Below are 19,599 nucleotides of genomic sequence, written 5' to 3'. Positions count from 1 at the left end.
GACAGACTTCCTGGATCAGAATCTCCATGGGTGGGGCTTTGATAAGTGCCACAAGAGCTTCTGATGAGTAGCCAGGTTAAGGACCCTGCGCCAGAGCCTGAGCATAGTTAATGAATGGTGAGAGACGAGGTCTAAGAGGTTGTGCTACATAGCTTGCATTTGATCCCCACCACCACAGTGATGGCTGGAAGGTCTGTGTGCCTACCCACAGAGTGGTGTGGAGAAGACATGGGAAGGGGTTTGTTGCAACCATTCAGGAGAGAGACAGTGAGAGATTGAGCCATAGGAGGCAAAAGATAAAAAGATGGGTGATTTGACTGGACTTGACATACTGTATAAGGGATTGGAAGAGAGAGGGGTCCAGGACTTAAGTTTGTGGCTGGCCCTGGTGGCTGGAGGATGATTGTGCTATTTGCTGAGCTATTCATTAAGAAATTTAGAGCTGAGATGCCTACAAAGCAGCATCTCCTAAATGGTGCTTTGCCAGATATTAATAGATTTTTCATACACATCTGAACACAAAAAACCTAGGGATATTTTTCCTTTTAATTTTTTAGTGTAAAATACTAGAGACCAAGCATGATGGCTCATGCCTGTAATCCCAGCACTTTGGGAAGCCAAAGGCAGGAGGATCACTTGAGTCCAAGAGTTTGAGACCAGCCTGGGTAACATAGTGAGATGCCATCCCCACAAAACATTTACAAATTAGCCAGGTGTAGTGGCACTCACCTGTGGTCCCAGCTACTCAGGAGGCTGAAGTGGGAGGATTGCTTGAGCCTGTGAGGTCGAGGCTACAGTAAGCATGATTGCTTTACTGAACTCCAGCCTGAGTGACAGTGTGAGACTCTGTCCCTATTAAAAAAACAAAAAGAGAGAGAGAAAAGAACTTTCAACCCAGAATTTCATATTCAGCCAAACTAAGCTTCACAGGCGAAGGAAAAATAAAATATTTTGTGAACAAGCAAGTACTCAGAGATTTCATCACCACCAGGCCTGCTTTACAAGAGCTTCTGAAAGAAGCACTACACATAGAAAGGAACAACCAGTATCAGCCTTTCCAAAAATATACCAAAAAGTAAAGAGCAGAACATAATGATGAATTTACATTAACTAATGGGCAAAACAGCCAGCTAACATCAAATGGCAGTATTAAACTCACATATATTATTGTTAATCCTAAATTTAAATCAACTAAATCCCCCAATCAAAAGACACAGCCAAAACCCATCGGTATGCTGCATCCAGACCCATCTTACATGCAAGGAAACACAAGGACTCAAAACAAAGGGATGGAGAAATGTTTACCAACCAAATGGAGAGCAAAAATAAATAAATAAATAAAAAGCAGGAGTTGCAATTCTCGCCTCTGATAAAATAGACTTTAAAGCAACAAAGATCAAAAGAGGCAAAGAAGGACATCACATAACGGTAAAAGGATCAATGCAACAAGAAGAGCTAACGATCCTAAATATATACACACCCAATTCAGGAACACCCAGATACATAAGACTTATAAAGGGACTTAGACTCCCACACAATAATAGTGGGAGACTTCAACATCAATATTAGACAGATCAACGAGACAGAAAATTAACAAGGATATCCAGGACTTGAACGCAGATCTGGAACAAGTAAACTTAATAAACATTTATAGAACTCTCCACTTTAAATACACAAAATATACACTCTTATCAGTACCACATCACACCTACTCACAGGTTTAAATGAAATATTGGTTGGCTTGTTATTTTCTTCCCTCATTTTTTTTTCTTTAAAAAAAAAAAGCAGCATCATACGTTCATAAAAATACATCTCTAACAAGGCTTCCAATCCCCCCTCTACCTCACCAGAAATGCTAACTTATTTACTGATTTACTTAAAAGAAAAACATATGTTTACTCAAAAGGGTAACAGAGCACAAGCTACTATGAAGAACTGAATGATTACTAAGGGCCAGAGCTATAGAAACAGATGTAAAAACCTTATGAAAAGAATAGACCTTAAGGAGATAAATGCTCTTAACCCCATCAGTGCAAAGTTCCTTGCAGCAATCATGACATTCACTAAGAATTGAGGAGAAACAATTAGCTCCTTTACTCATGCAAAAAAAAAAAAAAGAAAGAAAGAAAAGAAAAAAAAGAAAAAAGAAAGAAAGAAAAATACTAAACACATTTCTTTAGTTCTTATGTGACAACAGACATTTAAGAAATTTCATATCTTTTTTTTTTTTTTTTTTTTTTTGAGACAGAGTCTCACTCTGTCACCAGGCTGGAGTGCATTGGCTCAATCTTGGCTCACTGCAATCTCCACTTCCTGGGTTTGAGCCATTCTCCTACTTCAGCCTCCAGAGTAGCTTGGATTACAGGTGTGCGCCACCACGCCCAACTGATTTTCGTATTTTTAGTAGAGTCAGAGTTTCACCATGTTGGCCAGGATGGTCTCGATCTCTTGACCTCGTGATCCACCTGCCTCAGCCTCCCAAAGTGCTGGGATGACAGGCATGAGCCATCATGCTTGGTCTCTAGTATTTTACACTAAAAAATTAAAAGGAAAAAATCCCTAGGTTTTTTGTGTTCAGATGTGTATGAAAAATCTATTAATATCTGGCAAAGCACCATTTAGGAGCTTTGCCCAGCCATTTCATCGTATCTTACTCTGAGCAGAGTAATAGGAAAACAAAAGTTTTTCTTAAATAAAATTTTGTGACAATCAATGCATTGTCAGATCTGTGCATGGATGTGTACATAGCATTTCTCAAGAGCTACATCACATTAATGTGCGTTTTTCATTTAGTGACCATTACTCTATGTTATGTCCCTTGCCTTTTAATGTTTGTGATATTATTCAATTTTTAATGTAAATATTATGCCTAAGCAACTAGTCCTCCATGGGTGTGTGGCTGAGGGAAGATCTTGGTCATAAAGACTCATCTCTGCTCCCTCCCCATCACCTTCACAGGTTCACCCTCCGCTACATCGGTCCATCAGGTGAACACTAAGTCCTCTATTTTCACTCTCTACTTTCCTCCTAGGCAACTTCATCCTAATCTTTGGTTACCATTCAGTCTAGACCTCCCATCTGAGCTCCTGAGCTGTTTACTCACGGTTCCTCACTCCCATCATAACTACTCCTGAATTTCTCAAAAGGACCTCAAACTCGTCACGTGCATAACCAACTCATGATTCTTCCCTGCTCCTCTCCCAGTGGTCCTTCTCAAGAAGTAGGAACATCCATTTGGCTGCATACCCAGAAACATGGAAGCATCCCTAACACGGTCCTTTCCCCTACCTCCTTCCTTCCTTTAAATCCTGTTGATTTTATTTCCTCTTAAAGAATCTGCCCTTCCCCATCTCTGCCACCATCTTCAACCCAGTAATCACCACTGGCTTCCCGCATTCACTCAGTCCCCATCAGTCTGTTATCTACATTGTAACCAGAGTGATCTTTACACATTGTAAACCTGATCACATTCTTCTCACCAGTTTTTTAAAAGTAAAAACAAAAACCTTCTAACCAAGGTGAGCTTAGATACAGCCCTTCCCTTTGGGAGAAAGTGAGTCCCCAGTCCTCATCCAAGCAACCCAGATGGAACCTCCAGGGTACTTTTGGCCAATCCTGACTGCAGCAGCATCACTGTTATTATAATGTACCTGTATTACAATGTCATGTAACAGATAATGTATCTGTTTGCTTACTTAATTGTAATAGAAAACGCTAATTGAGGCTTCACGAGAGTCAAGCTCTGTCTACCGGCTTTAAGTGTCTTATTTCATCTTCACAGCACTCTATAGTGTAAGTTCAACCGTTCACTTGAATACTAGAGAGGTTACATAATTTGTTCCAGGTCATGTGCCTTGTAAGTGATGTAGTCTGGAATGTTCTGAAACCAAATAATCTGACTCCAGAGTCCTTACTTAGACGCCTACTCTGCTAAAATGCCTTTTCACATTTGGACTCCCCACCAAATTAAAGAACCCTTCAGAAGAGGGCCTTTGTTCTCCTCACATTTGATATTTGAGTGCCTATTTGTGCAGGTATTTGTGCCAAGTGCTGAGCGAAGAGTTATAAAATAAGACAGTGTCTTTGCCATTACAGAACTTAAAAACAGTAGGAAGAGGCAGACGTTAAATAGAAAGCATACATAATTACCTGACTTCATTGTGACCAAAACTATAAGAGGGAAGGCAGGAGCTGTTCTTAGAGTGACTGAAAAACGATCTAGCCCAGACTCGGGGAGCCAAGAGAAAGGCTGAGACCCGACTCAAAAGCGAGCTTTGGCCGCGTGAGAAATGGCAGGAAGGAGCCTGCTGGCGCGCGTCCGACTCCTGAGCCTGCAGCCCGGCACAGGACGCGCTGGGTAAGTGCCTGAGGAGTCAGCTGACCGAAAAGGCGGGTGGCTGAATGGGCAAACGGATGGCGGGACTGACACACCGAGCGGCGGGCGGAACCCCAGGTACAGCCAACGCCCGGCCTGTGGCCGAGGGGTCGAAGAAAGGCGGCCGCGGAGGCCGGACGCGGGACAGTGGCAGTTTGGGAAGCACCCGGGACTGCCCTACTGGACCGCCCCACTCACTTTCGCTCTACCCGCTGAGGGCACCCACCCCGGGGAGAAACACAACACACTCGGCCGCCCGCGCGCCGGAAGTGGGCGCAGGCGTGCCCCTCTAGCAGGCCGGAGGACCGCAGCTCTGTGGCGGGCGCGGGTAGCGAGGAAGGGCGCGAATGCGGCTTAGACCTGGCGGGGCCATCCCAGAGTCCAAACGGTTGATTCGCGGCTGAAAGGGCGGAGAGCAGAAGATACATATTAAATGTCATTATATATTCGATATATATTTTAATATATAAAAATAATACGTATATATTCAAACATATTTTTCCTCCTTCTGTCGCAGGCTAGTATAGCATCGAGAAAATAAAAGCCGATTATCCTAGGTCTACATTTTGAGTGGAAAAGAAGCTGACCACGCTCACCGCAGACGTGCTGACGGCGAGGACTACAGTCGTAAGAGCTGCGGGAGGGCTGGAGCGGGGACGGGTCCTGTCCTGGAAGGCCGAGGACGCCAGGCGCTGCTGAGGGGTCGGAGTGGAGTGCTGGGCGAGAGAAGCTTGTAAGAATTTCCTCAGGGACTCTGCCCTCGAGCTGCGCCTGGCCGCGTGCTGGATGCTGACGCAGGAGGAGGAGCGCCACGGGTTTCCCGCGTAGGAAGCGGCAGGATCCAGGGCACAGCGGGCTGGGGTTCAGGGCACTCGGAATTGGCCCAGCATCTTGGCTGGCCAGAAACTAGGCTAAGGCGTTGGTTAGAGTGAGTTAGGTTGTGGAGAGTGTCAAATACCAGGCTCAGGTGTTAGAAATGCATTGAATCATCAGTGCAGGCTATTCACGTATAATATGGCTAGAACAGTGTTCAGGGCAGTGTCTATACCGTATAGAGTGGATTAAAGGGCCAAAGAGATGAAAGAATACAGGTGACACGTGAATCTAGCAAAATGTAATATAATCTGTGAAAATATGATTAAAAATAGGGCTGACATTGTAATAAAATCTGTGAAAATATGATTGAAAAAGGGATGATATCGCCATGGGAGGTCTTTTGGAAAATAAACGGGATTGTGAAATACCGTTTTGGAATAGGCGGAGGAAAAGGAGTTAGAAGGGGAGCTGCTCAGGGAGCGCCCAGATGGTTCAAACATCATAAAAGCTACGGTGTTTCAGGAGAGGGAACAGGTGACTAGCAGATGCTGCAGAGAGCCAAAAGAGGGTAAGAACTAAGGTGATGCTGGAATTAGGGGGAATGGCAGGAGGACAAGAGAGAGACGTTACCTGTGGACAGTCCTTTCCAGTGGTTCAGAAGAGTTGGTAGACTGAAAATAGAAATAATCTCTTTTTAGAATTGTGATACTGCAGGAAAGGAAAAAGGATACTGATTGAACTAAGCAAAAGAATTGAAAGTATTTTTTTTTAAAAGGGTAGTGGAGGCCTAATTAAATTTGTAGAAAAAAGGGTAAAGTTTAATAGGGACAAGAAATTGAAGATGGGAGAAAAGAGAGCCAGCTGATGGGGAGGGAATGAGACAAGATAGGCTGGTGAAGTTGTCTCAGAAAAGAAGGGAGAGATTTGTTCCTGAATAGGAGGAAAATGGAGGGTGAGTGAAGACAGAAATACTGCAAGAGAGAAGTTGAAGGTGTTTATGTCAGATGACTCTGACCACAAAGGTGTTAATCAGAAGATGTTACAACCAATGACTGAAAGAGACAACTAGGTATTTCAAGTTATGTTCTGTATCTACTATCAATATAGAAGCCATTAACCACATATGGCTATGTATAGAAAACAGCCTGTTTTCTACATGGCATGACAAGAGTAATGCCATCTTGAAGTGAAACCATCATAACGACCAGTGTTTCACTCTTGTATACCAAGGCATTCCCCCAGCAAGGTCAAGAAACAATGCCTCTAGGATAGATAACCTCTCAAAAAGAAACAATACCTGTGGCATACAAAACCCCTCATAAAAATGATTATCTAACTTTCTCACTGGTCAGAGTTTTGCAAGAGGATCTCAGACATGACCAGCTGCTCATGTTTTACCAAAAAAAAGCTTGCTATAGGAAGAATACTTTCTGCAAGGCAGGTATGGAGATCCATCATCTTAAGTCCCTACTAAACGTTTCTTTCTGAGAAGCTACATTTGTCTGTTCAGCTACCTAAACACTTAGGGGCAGGTTTACATATACTTGCTTACTTGATATATGGCTGATAGGAACTGAGGAAGTAAAATTTTCATTTCATTGAATTTTAATTAATTTACATTTAAATTGCCACATGGGATTAGTGGTTCCGTAGTGGACAGTGAAGCTAGCCTATACTGGTTAAAAACCCAATGAGTGAAATGAACAAAGTAAACACAGCAGATTTCTAATGAAGCAGATCAAATAATGAGTGGCCAAAAAAAAAAAAGACTACAAAGTTGTCTTCTATGTAAAAGTACATAAGAGCATACTCAATTTGTTCATTTCTGTAAAGGATCGAGCAACACCGTGTTTTATGTAAGTACCCAATTTCCCCATTTTTAATGAACAAATACATACCAATACCTGCTAACACTGTGGGGTGGGGAGGGGAGAGTGATACATACCTAAGAAAATTAGTGACTTCAGTAATAAATGCTTCTCTATCATTTATTTTCTTTTAAAAAATGTATTAACATCTGAATATATTAATGCATGTACTTTAGATAATAAAGTATCAATTTTGGTCAATTTTGACAAATACATCAATGAAAGATGTTAATATAAAGAAATGTATGTGAAGGTATATGGGATGTCTCTGTACTATCTATCTTTGCAATAATAGATAAATTGAATTTTAAAATATCTTAATACAAAGATGGCAGGAATGGGGGAACAGGGAACAAATACCTTTTCTATCCTTCTTTACTGTGGGGCTTCAATAAACTGTTAGACTTACACACTATATCCTCTGTATCTCTTATTTGCTTATTTTTATTTTTGTTTCTCATTTGCATATTTATCACCTATTTTCCAGATCACTAATTCTTTCTTCAGTGATAATGTGCTTTTAAATACATTTATGTAATTAAATTTTTAAATCCAGTATTTCTCTTTGGTTCAAATTCATATTCATTTTATTTTACTTTATTTATTTTTTGAGACCGAGTCTCTCTTGCCCAGACTGGAGTGCAGTGGCGTGGTGTCAGCCCACTGCAACCTCCACCTCCCAGGCTCAAGCCATTCTCCTGTCTCAGTCTCCTAAGTAGCTGGCATTACAGACACAAGCCTCTGCTGCCCAGCTAATTTTTTGTATTTTTAGTAGAGACAGGTTTCACCATGTTGGCCAGGCTGGTCTTGAACTCCTCACCTCAAATGATGCATCCACCTCGGTCTCCCAAAGTGTTGGATTACAGGCACGAGCCATCGTGCCCCACCCATGTCCATCATTTTCAAAATTTTTTTTTTTTTTTTTTTTTTTTGAGATGGAGTCTCACTCTATGGCCCAGGCTGGAGTGCAGTGGTGTGATCTCGGCTCAATCCAATCTTAGCTTCCCGGGATTCAAGCAATTCTCCTGCCTCAGCCTCCCAAGTAACTGGTATTACAGGCATGTGCCAATATGCCAAGTTAATTTTTGTATTTTTAGTAGAGATGGGGTGTCACCATGTTGGCCAGGCTGGTCTCAAACTCCTGACCTCAAATGATCTGCCCACTTCGGCCTCCCAGAGTGCTGGGATTACAGGCATGAGCCACCGCACCCTGCCCATTTTAGAGATATTTTTATGGTAAAACAGGCATGCCATTAAATTTCCCATTTTAACCATTTTTAAGTGTACACTTCTGTATTAGCCCATGTTCACACTGCTGATAAAGACACACTCGAGACTGGGCAATTTACAAAAGAAAGAGGTTTAATTAGACTTACAGTTCCACATAGCTGGGGAGGTCTCACAAACATGGTGGAAGGTGAAAGACGTGACTCACATGATAGCAGCAAGAGGGAGAACGAGAGCCAAGCAAAATGGGTTTCCCCTTATCAAACCATCACATCTCATGAGTGAATTTTACAAAAGGTTTGCTTTTCTGTCATGTATTTAATATACTTGGTATTTGTTTTGTGTGCAGTTATAAGGCAGGGATCTAAAATAACTATTTCTAGATGAATAACTAATTATCTGTGAATCACTTATTGAACTGTCCTTATCCACACTGGTCTTCATGCCAGGTCACTCACCTACATTATTCATCTTTGAGCCCACACATAGTGTTGTGATGGAGAAGGCTACAGGCTATTCCATCCATCTATAAAGTTAGCATAAGAATGATAAAGAATACATAGACTACAGGTCACTCAATATTCTTATCAAGCTTATGCTTTTCTAGTAAGCTCACCTTTGCACAAAGTTTATTTCAAGCCATCTCCTCAAGCATTATTCTCCTCATTCCTCATTCTTAAATGATGATATAACCTTCTTCTTCCCAATGAATTGGAACCACCTCAGTTTACCACTAACCTACCTGAGCTTGCAATCATTCTCTCCTGTCATCTTAGTATATAAGGGTCACTCACTCTTCCACTTGTACCTTGGATCCCATCTCCTTTCTCATCAATCATATGCTGTCAACTGTTCATTCTCTTCCTGTGTCATCTACTGTCTCTCATGGATTCTTCCTGCTATCGTTTACACATTTACACATTACATATCTTTCCTATCTTAAAAGTTATCAGGCCACCAACCAAGCAAATAAACCATCCCTAAACTCTACTATTACTCTATTTCTCATTTTCTTTTATTCATAACTGACTTATTGAAGTTGGTCTATACATTCTCTATTTCCAGATATCCCATTTTCTTCTCATGCTGGTTCTCTTCGAAGTTTGTTTTTTATCACAAAGAGGTGCTGGATTTTGTCAAATGCTCTCTCTGCATATTTTGTCCTTTTTTCTGTTGATACAGATTTGGCTGATTTTTAAACTGATGCTCAGATGCATTCCTGGGATAAATCCCACTTGGTCATGGTGTAAAATCATTTTTTATATGTTACTGAATTCAGTTTACTAGTATTTTGTCAAGAATAACAGATATTCTGTAGTTTATGTTTCTTGTGATGTATTGTACTGATTTGGATATTTGGATATCAAAGTAATACTGGCCTCATGAAATGAGTTGGAAGGTGTTCCTCCCTCTTGTTTTGGGGAGGGGGAGAGTTTGTGAAGAACTGGTATTAGTTCATCGTTAATGTTTGGTAGAATTCATCAGTGAAGCCCATGGGCTTCTCCTGCGTGGTTTTTTTTTTTTGTTTTTTTTTTTTTTAAATTACTAATCAATCTCTTTGTTATACATCTATTCATGTTTTCTATTTCTTCTTTAGTCAGTTTTCTGTCTCCATGGCATATCAGAGACCTTCATGGCAGCCCCTCCCATCACAGCCTGGAGGCCTAGGAGGAAAAAATGGTTTTGTGGGTAGGGCCCAGGGATCCCCTGCTGTGTGCAGCCTAGGGACTTGTTGCCCTTCGTCCTAGCTGCTCCAGCTATGGCTGAAAGGGGCCAACATAGAGTGCAATGGCTTCGGAGAGTGCAAGCTGCAAGCTTTGGCAGCTTCCATGTGGTGTTGAGCCTGTGGGCACACAGAAGTCAAAAATTGAGGTTTGGGAACCTCCACCCGGATTTTAGAGGATGTATGAAATGCCTGGATGTCCACGCAAAAGTTTACTGCAGCGGCAGAGCCCTCATGGAGAATCCCTGCTAGAGCAGAGTGGAAGGGAAATGTGGGGTCAGAGTCCCCACACAGAGTCCCCACTGGGGCACTGCCTAGTGGAGCTGTGAGAAGAGGGCCATTGTCCTCCAGACTCCAGAATGTTAGATCCACTGAAAGCTTAAACTGTGCACCTGGAAAAGCCACAGACAATCAACACTAGCCCATGAAAGCAGCCAGGAGGGGTGCTGTACCCTGCAAAGCCACAGGGGCAGAGCTGCCCATGGCCATGGGAGCCAACCTCTTACATCAGTGTGCCCTGGATGTGAGACATTAAGTCAAAGGAGATCATTCCAGAGCTTTAAGATTTGACTGCCCCACTGGATTTCAGACATACATGGAGCCTGTAGCTCTTTGTTTTGGCCAATTTCTCCCACTTGGAATAGGTGTATTTACCTGGTGTTTGTATCCCCATCATATCTAGGAAGTAACTAACTTGCTTTTGATTTTACAGGCTCATAGGCAGAAGGGTTTTGCCTTGTTGCAGATGAGACTTCAGATTTGAACTTTTGGGTTTATGCTGGAATGAGCTAAGACTTCAGGGGACTGTTGGAAAGGCATGATCATGTTTTGAAATGTGAGAACATGAGATTTGGGAAGGGCCAGGGGCAAAATGATATGATTTGGCTGTGTCACCACCCAAATTTCATCTTGAATTGTAGGTGCCCATAATCCCCACATATTGTGGGAGGAACCTGGTAGGAGGTAACTGAATCACAAGGGCAGCTACCTCCATGCCATTCTTATGACAGTGAGTTCTCATGAGATTTGATGGTTTTATAAGGGGCTTTTCCACTTTTGCTTGGCACTTCTTCCTGCCACCATGTAAATTTCTTGAAGTCCCTTCAGCCAAGCTGAACTGTGAGTCAATTAAACCTCCTTCCTTTATAAATTACCGAGTCTCAGGTATGTCTTTTTATTTTATTTTATTTTTATTTATTTTTTTAACAGAGTCTTGCTCTGTCACCAGGCTGGTGCAGTGGCATGATCTCGACTATGGCAACCTCCAACTCCCTGGTTCAAGTGATTATCCTGCCTCAGCCTCCCAAGTAGCTGGCATTACAGGCGCATGCCACCACGACAGGTTAATTTTTGCATTTTTAGTAGACACGGATTTTCACCATGTTGGCCAGGATGGTCTCGATCTCCTGATCTCATGATCTGCCCACCTCGGCTTCCCAAAGTGCTAGGATTACAGGTGTGAGCTGCCATGCCTGGCCCTCAGGTATGTCTTTATTAGCAGCATGAGAAGAGACCAATACAGTAGGCTATACCATCTAGGTTTGTGTATGTACACTCTACGATGTTTGCACAAAAACAAAAGCACCTAATGATGCATTTCTTAGAATGTATCCTGATCATTAAGCAAAAGATGACTACTTCCTTCCTTCTGCTGTTTTGCTGTTGTTGTGTTTAAGTTTGCTCTCATTTTTAAAGTTTCTTAAGGTGGAAGCTTAGGTTTAGATTATTTTTCTTCTTTTCTAATATAGATATATTAGAGCTATAAATTTTCCTCTAACCATTGCTTTTGCAGCATACCATAAAATATTATATGTTGTATTTCACTTTTATTCAGTTTAAAGAATTTTCTAATTTCTCTTATGATTTCTTCTTTGGATCTTGGGTTATTTACATTATGTTATTTAATTTCTGAATATTTATGGAATTCTGAAATTATGCTGACTCAATATGCCCTCTGTGTCAGTGGAATTTTCACTCTCCTCAACCTCTTGGTCTATAGAGACCCCACTTGTCCTAGCCTCTGGACTCTCAGAGGCCCCACCCTCAGCTGAGGTGGCCTGCCATATCTGCCCTTAGTAGTGTACCCACCCTCTGAGTACCCTGTTTCCTGCTTTTAGAATACCAGAAGTTGGACAGTTTTCTTCTTTTTATCCTGTCTGTCCTCTTCAAAATTAGCAGTTAGCAGTGTTTCTGGTGATATAGCATTGTCAAAATCCTTGTTGGTTTTCCATAGACTTCAAGAGAATCCACACAATTAGACACAAGGATTCCCTATAGATGCTTCCTGGATAACCCAATTTTTATCCTTGGATTCTGCTGAAATGATTAATTGGATCCATAAGTCACATGCCTAATTTCTTTTTTTCTCTCTTTTTGAGTTGGAGTTTCACTCTTGTTGCCTAGGCTGGAATGCAATAACACAATCTCTGCTCACCACGCCCTCTGCCTCTCAGATTCAAGCGATTCTCCTGCCTCAGGCTCCTGAGTAGCTGGGATCACAGGCATGCGCCACCACACCAGGCTAATTTTGTATTTTAGTAGAGATGGGGTTCACCAACTGGCCAGGCTGGTCTCAAACTCCTGACCTCAGGTGATCCATCCACCTCGGCCTCCCAAAGTGCTAGGATTACAGGCATGAGCCACCGCGCCCAGCATCACATGCCTAATTTCTTCACCAAAACATTTGTCCCAGTGCTGTCTACAGAACATGCTATCTGAGAAATTTCCAAGTCATCAAGTGATTTTTGCTGAACAGTTTCCTCCTCAGTATATCTTTTCTCTCATATTTTACCATAAGAAAGAAAGAAAAAAGCTACACCTTCTATTTTTTGCTTGGAAATATCCACAGCTAAATACTCAAATTCATTACTTACAAGTTCTACTTTCCACCCAAAAGCACAGCATGACTCAGCCAAGTTTCTGCCACTTCTCACAAGGAATGCTTGTTCTCTATTTTCTAATACATGTTCCTCCCTTCATCTGAGATCTCACCAGAAGTTATCTTTAATGTTCATTATTTCTAGCAGCATTCTCTTCATGGCAATAGATGTACTCTCTAAAATGCAGCTTTCTCTACTGTCCTCTTTACTTCCTTCTGAGCCCTTATCAGAATCACCTTTAGTTCTCCTATTTCTACAATCCGTTCAAGGCTTTTTCCATTAAGAATTTCAAAACTCTTCAGCCTCAATGACTTACTCAATTCCAAAGCCACATCTATATTCCTTTTCTCTGAGGATGAAGTTTGCAGTTTTCATCATTTTCTCAAATAAATTTACTATCTTAAAAAGATTGAGAACCACTACTCTAGAACAAATGCCTAAGTTAGACATATGTTAGTTTGACCTAGTTTCCCCCAAGTGAAATCAGAAATAGAATTCAGGTAGAATATTGGTGGTGGCCTATCAGTTTCATTCTTCAGAATTTGATATCACTTCCCTTGCCTGTATTATTACTCCTAATCTCTCTGGAAACCTTTCAATTCCATTTACTTCATTGAGAGGAACTTTTTCAGTGTCAGCTGGTATGAACCATAATTGGGTCTAGATTTGTTTTGGCCAGTCCAGCAAACAAACTCCAAGCTAGCTCATTAAACTCACACAGAATGCAACATCTCTGGTGAGATTCCACAAAGCTACAAATCTAACATAATCAGAAAAAATGGTTTGGCTTCCTTGGTCAAACGCCCAGAAAAATCTACATTCATATCATCACTTTGGGGTAAAAGGTTAACAAAACACTTAACTTTTGTACATGAGAATTAACCTTTGGTTAATTTTCTCAACCTGTTTTATTGAAAACTTACTAAAATTAATATGTCAATTATGTTACCCAAAAATATTGTTTATGGTAAAAATGATTCCTGATTACTGAAAGAATTAAAATGAACTACAAATACTGACTATACTAATGAATATTATAACTTTGGACCTCCCTGAGTACAGTGGCTCTTGTAATTGGCATGTCTCTTGCAGAAATTCTAGAAGCTATGCCCATGGAGTTGTTTTAAAACATATTAGCTCCTGTGGAAGTTTCTAATCCAGATGCATCCCCCAGCTGCCCAGTGTAAGTCTCATCTCCTTGCATCTGAGCTGTCACCTTGGAATGGGAGGGCCAAAAATTTAAAAAAAAAAAAAAATGCCTGGATACTTGTGTAAAACACTGTGAGTACCCCTACTGTGGAATAGGAATAGGTACTGCTTACTGGTCAGCTATGGTTTCTGTCCTATCTTCTAAGTGAATCTGATGGCAAGGGTAATATATAGTAGTCTTGAAGGTCTAAAAGTCTAGTTGAATTCAAGAACATTCTGGTGAGCAATGATATACACCCAGCTTCTTTTGGGAACCCCTTGAAAATCTGTTTCTTCCTTCTCTCATCTTCTTATCCTCTAACACAATTTGTTAATAATAGTTAACTTTATATGTCAGTATTTACGGTACAGGATATTAACAAAGGAGTGTTATCAGCTGGGAGCAGAATGAATGTCATTCTTGGACCAAAAAGACTTTTTCCCTCTTTTGGGAAACAGCACGTTAATAGTTACGTGATAGTAGTGTTATATAAAGTGGAAGCACAGCTTCATTATTATCATAATTTCGAGATTAAGTATGGCTTAAAGAAACATGTATGATACTAAGTTGACAAGGGGTAGACCATGACGCTTTTATAATGTGTCATCTTGGCTAGAGTGCACTACTTTTCCTACAATTATTTTCTTTATGTTGCCAGTTTGGGTGGGCCAAAAAGGAAATTCTTGGGAGATGTGTAATGTGGAAAGGAAATTGTAGCCATTTTATAGTTCACATATGTTGTTGCTGACTAGTGATTCACTTTGTTGACTCACTTTGTTGCAGCTTGCCCTGAAACTACTCTATCGTCCTCTAGCTCCTTTTTCAGCTTCTTCAACTCCTGGCCTATGTATGTGTGTTTATGATGAACAGCCCCAACTTCTGAAGGATAACCTCACCACCAAGGTCAAAGGCAACAAGAACTGACATGGATTTCAGTCCATTCTCATGAAGCTCAAGTTTGTACTTGTGACTTCCAGCAAGACCTTGATTTCCCCCACTTTACTTCCATCTTAATTTCTGACTACCCAGCCAACATCAAATTCTAGCATCAGACACAACAGCATTATAAGACTGCCTAACTAGCTCTCATAATTGTGCAAACCAATTCTCTTTAACAAATCCATATGTACATATACATATATTCAACTACTAGTTGTGCATGTCTGGTTGAAAACTCACTGATATATCAGGAATAAAGAAGGTCATTTCATGATGAAAAAGGAGTCAATCAAGAGGCGTAACAGGCTGGGTGTGATAGTTCATACCTGTAATCCCAGCACTTTGGAAGGCTGAAGCAGGCAGATCATCTAAGGTCAGGAGTTTGAAACCAGCCTGGCCAACATGGTGAGACCCCATCTCTACCAAAAAAAAAAAAAAATACAAAAATTAGCTAGGTGTAGTGGCACACACCTGTAGCCCCAGCTGCACCAGAGGCTGAGGCACAAGAATAGCTTGAACCCAGGAGGTGGAGTTGCAGTGAGCTAAGATCAATCCACTGTACTACAGTATAGTTGGGGTGTTGCTTTTCCGGTCAGAAACCTCTGTGACCAGTGGTTCCTTTGCCTGAGTTTTGCTCGGGCCCACTGGGATTGTTCCACTCACTCGGGCTGGCAGGCTGCACTCAGCTCATGCTACTAGCCTGTATCTCACACCTGCCAAGGGCAAGCTAGGTGTGGTGTGGCAAGGGGTGTGTGAGCGAGAGAGTGTGGTGTCTGGCCACTGCACACAGTCAGACATACTGGCTACTGCAGCAGGGTGGGCAGCTCCGGGTGCCAGCATGGGCTCTGGCTCGCTGCAAGGCCGTGGCTGGAGTAAGTGCACCACAGTGGTGCCCAAAGCTTGGAGACTCCAGGAAATGCAGGACCCCAAAGGGAGTCACAGCCTTGGCTCAGGGAGCGCCCTGGTTTGGGCTCCCCAAAGGACCACAGCTCTTCTCTCCTCTTTGCCTGCAAAGTGGTGAGCAAGGGGCATGTTTCAGCCCTATTTGTATTACAGCTCTTTGAGCCCCACCATTTGCTAGGTCTCAAGTTCTTGTCCTGCATCCAGAAAAAAAGGGGTACACAGACAAGTGGAGGGTGAGCAAAGCAAAGAGGAGCTTTACTAACAAGAGGAGTTTTACTGAGTGACAGAATAGCTCAGAGGAGACCCTGGAGTGGGTAGCTCCCCACAGCAGGCAGGACATCCTGCTGTCTCTGCAGCTCTCAGCAGTGAGGAGGCCCTGGAGTGGGTAGCTCCTCTCTGCAGGCAGCTTGTCCCATCATCTCTGCAGCTCTCAGCAGAGGGGAAGCCCTGAAATGGGTAGCTCCTCTCTGCAGGTTGTTCCACCCGTTGTCTCTGCAGTTCTCAGCAGGAAGAAGTCCCTGGAGTGGGTAGCTCCTTTGTGCCAGAAGGTCTTCTCCCCAAGTCTAGCTGAGTCCGGGGATTTTTATGGGCCTCAAAGGGGAGGAAGTGCATGCTGATTGGTCTGTCGGTGGCCATGGGTAGGTCCAAGAAAAAGCACCACCAGTTCCCCCTGTAGTCAGAGGGACTAGTCCCCTGGCCTCAGGCTTCAGGCCTTCCCTGGGGACCTGCCCGTTTCTGCCCCAGAGGCTGTCTGCCTCCTACCGCTTTTTATGGTGCCCAGGCTGTTCGTGGGGAGAGGGACCTACAGGCCAGTGCTGAACTGCTCTCAGCCTTCCCTCAGCCTCCCTCTTGTGTTTGTCAGCATCCAAATTCTGGAGAGGGCTGAGGTGGCAGAGGAATGGCATGTCAGCACTGCCCCAAGTGTGCGCACAACTGGCTGGGCTGCAACAGCACCCTGGCTCAGCCCCAATCTTGCTCCTAGATCGGAGCAGCCACCAGGAGCAGGGAGAGGCCAGGCAGCTAAAGCAGATACCTTCAAGCCTACTGAGGTAGGGGAGCCTTCCCAGGCGCCTAGAGTACAGAGATGCCCAGGTCCACACAGCCACATCTTGGGTGGCTACAGCTGCACAAAGGAGGTGGGGGGATGCAGTTAGGGCTCCTGCCTGCTCCTAGCCTTCAAGAACACTGTCTATAGCAAGGACTCGGGTATTTGCAGGTTGCACCTGGGAGAGCAGGGCTCCTGCCTGCTCCCAGTCTCCAAGAACACAAGGAGGCTCAGCTGGCAGCCACACTTGGGCAGCTGCAGCTATGCCCAGGGAGCTCCCACCGACCAACTTGGAAAGAGCTAGGCTCCTGCTTGTCCCGGCTCCCGCCGGCTCTTTAGAGCTTGCAGCACAGGTGGAGCCTCCAGGCTGTAGCTGGTGTCTTGGCAGTGGTCCCTCCAGATGGCCCACCATTGCCATCAACAACACTCTAGCCTGGGCAACAGAGTGAAAGATGCCATTTCAAGAAAAAAAAAGAATAACAATCCTAAACATTTATACAAATTGTGAGCTTCAAAAATACATAAAATTAAAACTGATAGACTCACAAGGAGAATAGACAAAACCACAATTATAGACATTCAATACTCATCTTTCAATAATTACTTTTAAAATTAGAAGGAAATCAGCAAAGTATATACTAAACTTCTATAATACCATTAACCAACCAACAATAATCTAATAGTCGATACAATAGCAGAATATATTAATATATCCTTCTCAAATGTGCATGGAACATTTATGAAGACAGACCATGTTTTGGGCCACTGAGTCTCAACAGAGTTTAAAGGATTCAACTTGTATACAGTATGTTCTTTGACCACAACAAAATTAAATTAGAAATTAATATCAAAAAATCTCTAGAAACTCCCCAAATACTTAGAAACTGAAATAATCAAAGTTCAAAATATTCTTAACAGAATAAAAACAAAAACACATCAGAATTTGCAAGATGCTGCTTAGGGGAAAATTTATAGCACCGAATTTCTATAATACAAAATAAGAAATATCACAAATCAGAGACCTCAACTTCCACTTAAAATAACCAGAAAAAGAAAAGCAAATTAAACCCAAAGCAAGGAGAAAAAAGGAAATAATAAGGGGCAAAGTGGAAATTAATGGACTAGAAGATGAAAGACAATTTTAAAATATTGATAAATGAAAGTAGATTCTTTGTAAAGATAAAACTGACAAACTAGACTATCTGACAAGGGGAAATGGGAGAGGATACAAATTACTAATAGCAAGAATAAAAAAGGTGTAACATCACTATCCTTTTTGTAACAGATACAAAAAGGACAAGCTAATATTATAAACAACTTTATGCCACCTTATTCAAAATTGGCTGATTCTTTAAATGATACAATACTAAAGCCTACAATAGAAGAAATGTATAACCTAAACAGCCCCATATCTACTAAACTGAATTCTAATTTAAAACCTTCCCATAAAAAAAAAAAAAAAAAAAAACCTCTAGGTCCAGATAGGTTCACTGTGAATTCTGCCAAATGTTTAAGGAAGAAATAGTACCAATACTGTATAGACTCTTCAACAATACTGAAAACAACGGGATTCTTTTTGAATTATTCTTTGAGGATCACATTACTCTGATCCCAAAACTAGACAAAGACATTACAAGAAAACTACAGGTCAATATTCTTCATGAAAAATCCAACAATATATAAAAAGAATAATACATCACAGTGAAGCAGAGTTTTTCACAGGTTTGGTTTAATGTTCAAAAATCAAACATTGTAAATTACCACATTAAGAAACTGTCTTCTCAAAAGATACAGAAAAGACATTTGACAAAATCCACCCACATCCTACATTCCTGATATAAATTCTCACCAAACTAGAATTAGAAAAAAACTTCCTTAATCTGATAAAGGGTATCAACCAGCTAACAGAGAAAGACAGTATACTTAATACTTTAAAAAAAGACAAAGATCTTCACTTATGATTTGAAAAAAGACAAAGATTTCCACTTCCTTCATTTCTACTGAACATTGATATACATAAAGATCAATTTTACTTCTTCTTTTCCAATTTGAATGCCTTTCCCCACCTCCCTTTTCCTGCTTTATTGCACTGAAAATAAGAGAGGCATCCAAATTGGAAAGGAAGGGGTAAAATTGATCTTGTATGTAGAATATCTGATAGAATCTACAAAAAAAAGCTACTAGAACTCATATGCAAATTTAACAAAGTTGCAGGATACAAAATTAATATACAATAATCAATTGTATTTCTCTATATTGCCAACAAACAATCAGAAATTAAAATAAAAGAAAAATACAATAGCATCAAAATATATTAAATATTTAGTAATAGACCTGTCAAAAGTTATGAAAGATCTGTACAATATTAAAAAGAACTATGAAATATTGGTGAGAGATATTAAGGAAGACCTAAATAACTTGAGAAAAATATTGTGTTCATGGATCAGATGACTAAATATTGCTTTAACATGTAAATTCTCCCCAAATTGATCTGCAGATTCAATCCAATCCCAATCAAAATCTCAGCTAGCTTCTTAGAAGTTGAGAACTAATTCAAAAATTGATATAGAAATGCAATGGACCTAGAATAACCAAAACAACAAAATTAGAGGTTTCACATTACCTGATTTCAAGC

The 19,599-nt window shown here is 41.4% G+C and overlaps 1 protein-coding gene and 1 long non-coding RNA gene across 5 annotated transcripts in view; one reads left to right on the top strand and one right to left on the bottom strand.

The window, feature by feature from the left end:
- ZSCAN30 (zinc finger and SCAN domain containing 30) overlaps positions 1-19,599 on the bottom strand; it is a 36,688-nt gene that overhangs the window by 13,981 nt on the left and 3,108 nt on the right. Inside the window, exon 1 of one of the 4 annotated variants that reach the window (XM_032245329.1) lies at positions 4,150-4,230. The exons of 1 other annotated variant lie outside the window; for it this stretch is intronic. The gene's annotated coding sequence lies outside the window, so the exon portion shown is untranslated. Of the gene's footprint in view, positions 1-84; positions 91-729; positions 766-4,149; positions 4,231-19,599 lie in introns of those variants that run through there. 2 more of the 4 variants (XM_032245327.1, XM_032245328.1) reach the window with 2 other exon arrangements.
- Positions 4,257-6,598, top strand: LOC116528186. Its single transcript, XR_004258911.1, has 2 exons — positions 4,257-4,357; positions 4,893-6,598. It is a non-coding gene; the product is annotated as an uncharacterized LOC116528186 (long non-coding RNA).

Source organism: Sapajus apella, unplaced genomic scaffold, assembly GCF_009761245.1.
Source record: "Sapajus apella isolate SASKATOON/1434 unplaced genomic scaffold, GSC_monkey_1.0 scaffold57, whole genome shotgun sequence".
Taxonomy (NCBI): domain Eukaryota; kingdom Metazoa; phylum Chordata; class Mammalia; order Primates; family Cebidae; genus Sapajus; species Sapajus apella.
The sequence above is the reverse complement of the archived record's forward strand: the minus strand, read 5'-3'. Positions and strand labels throughout refer to the sequence as shown.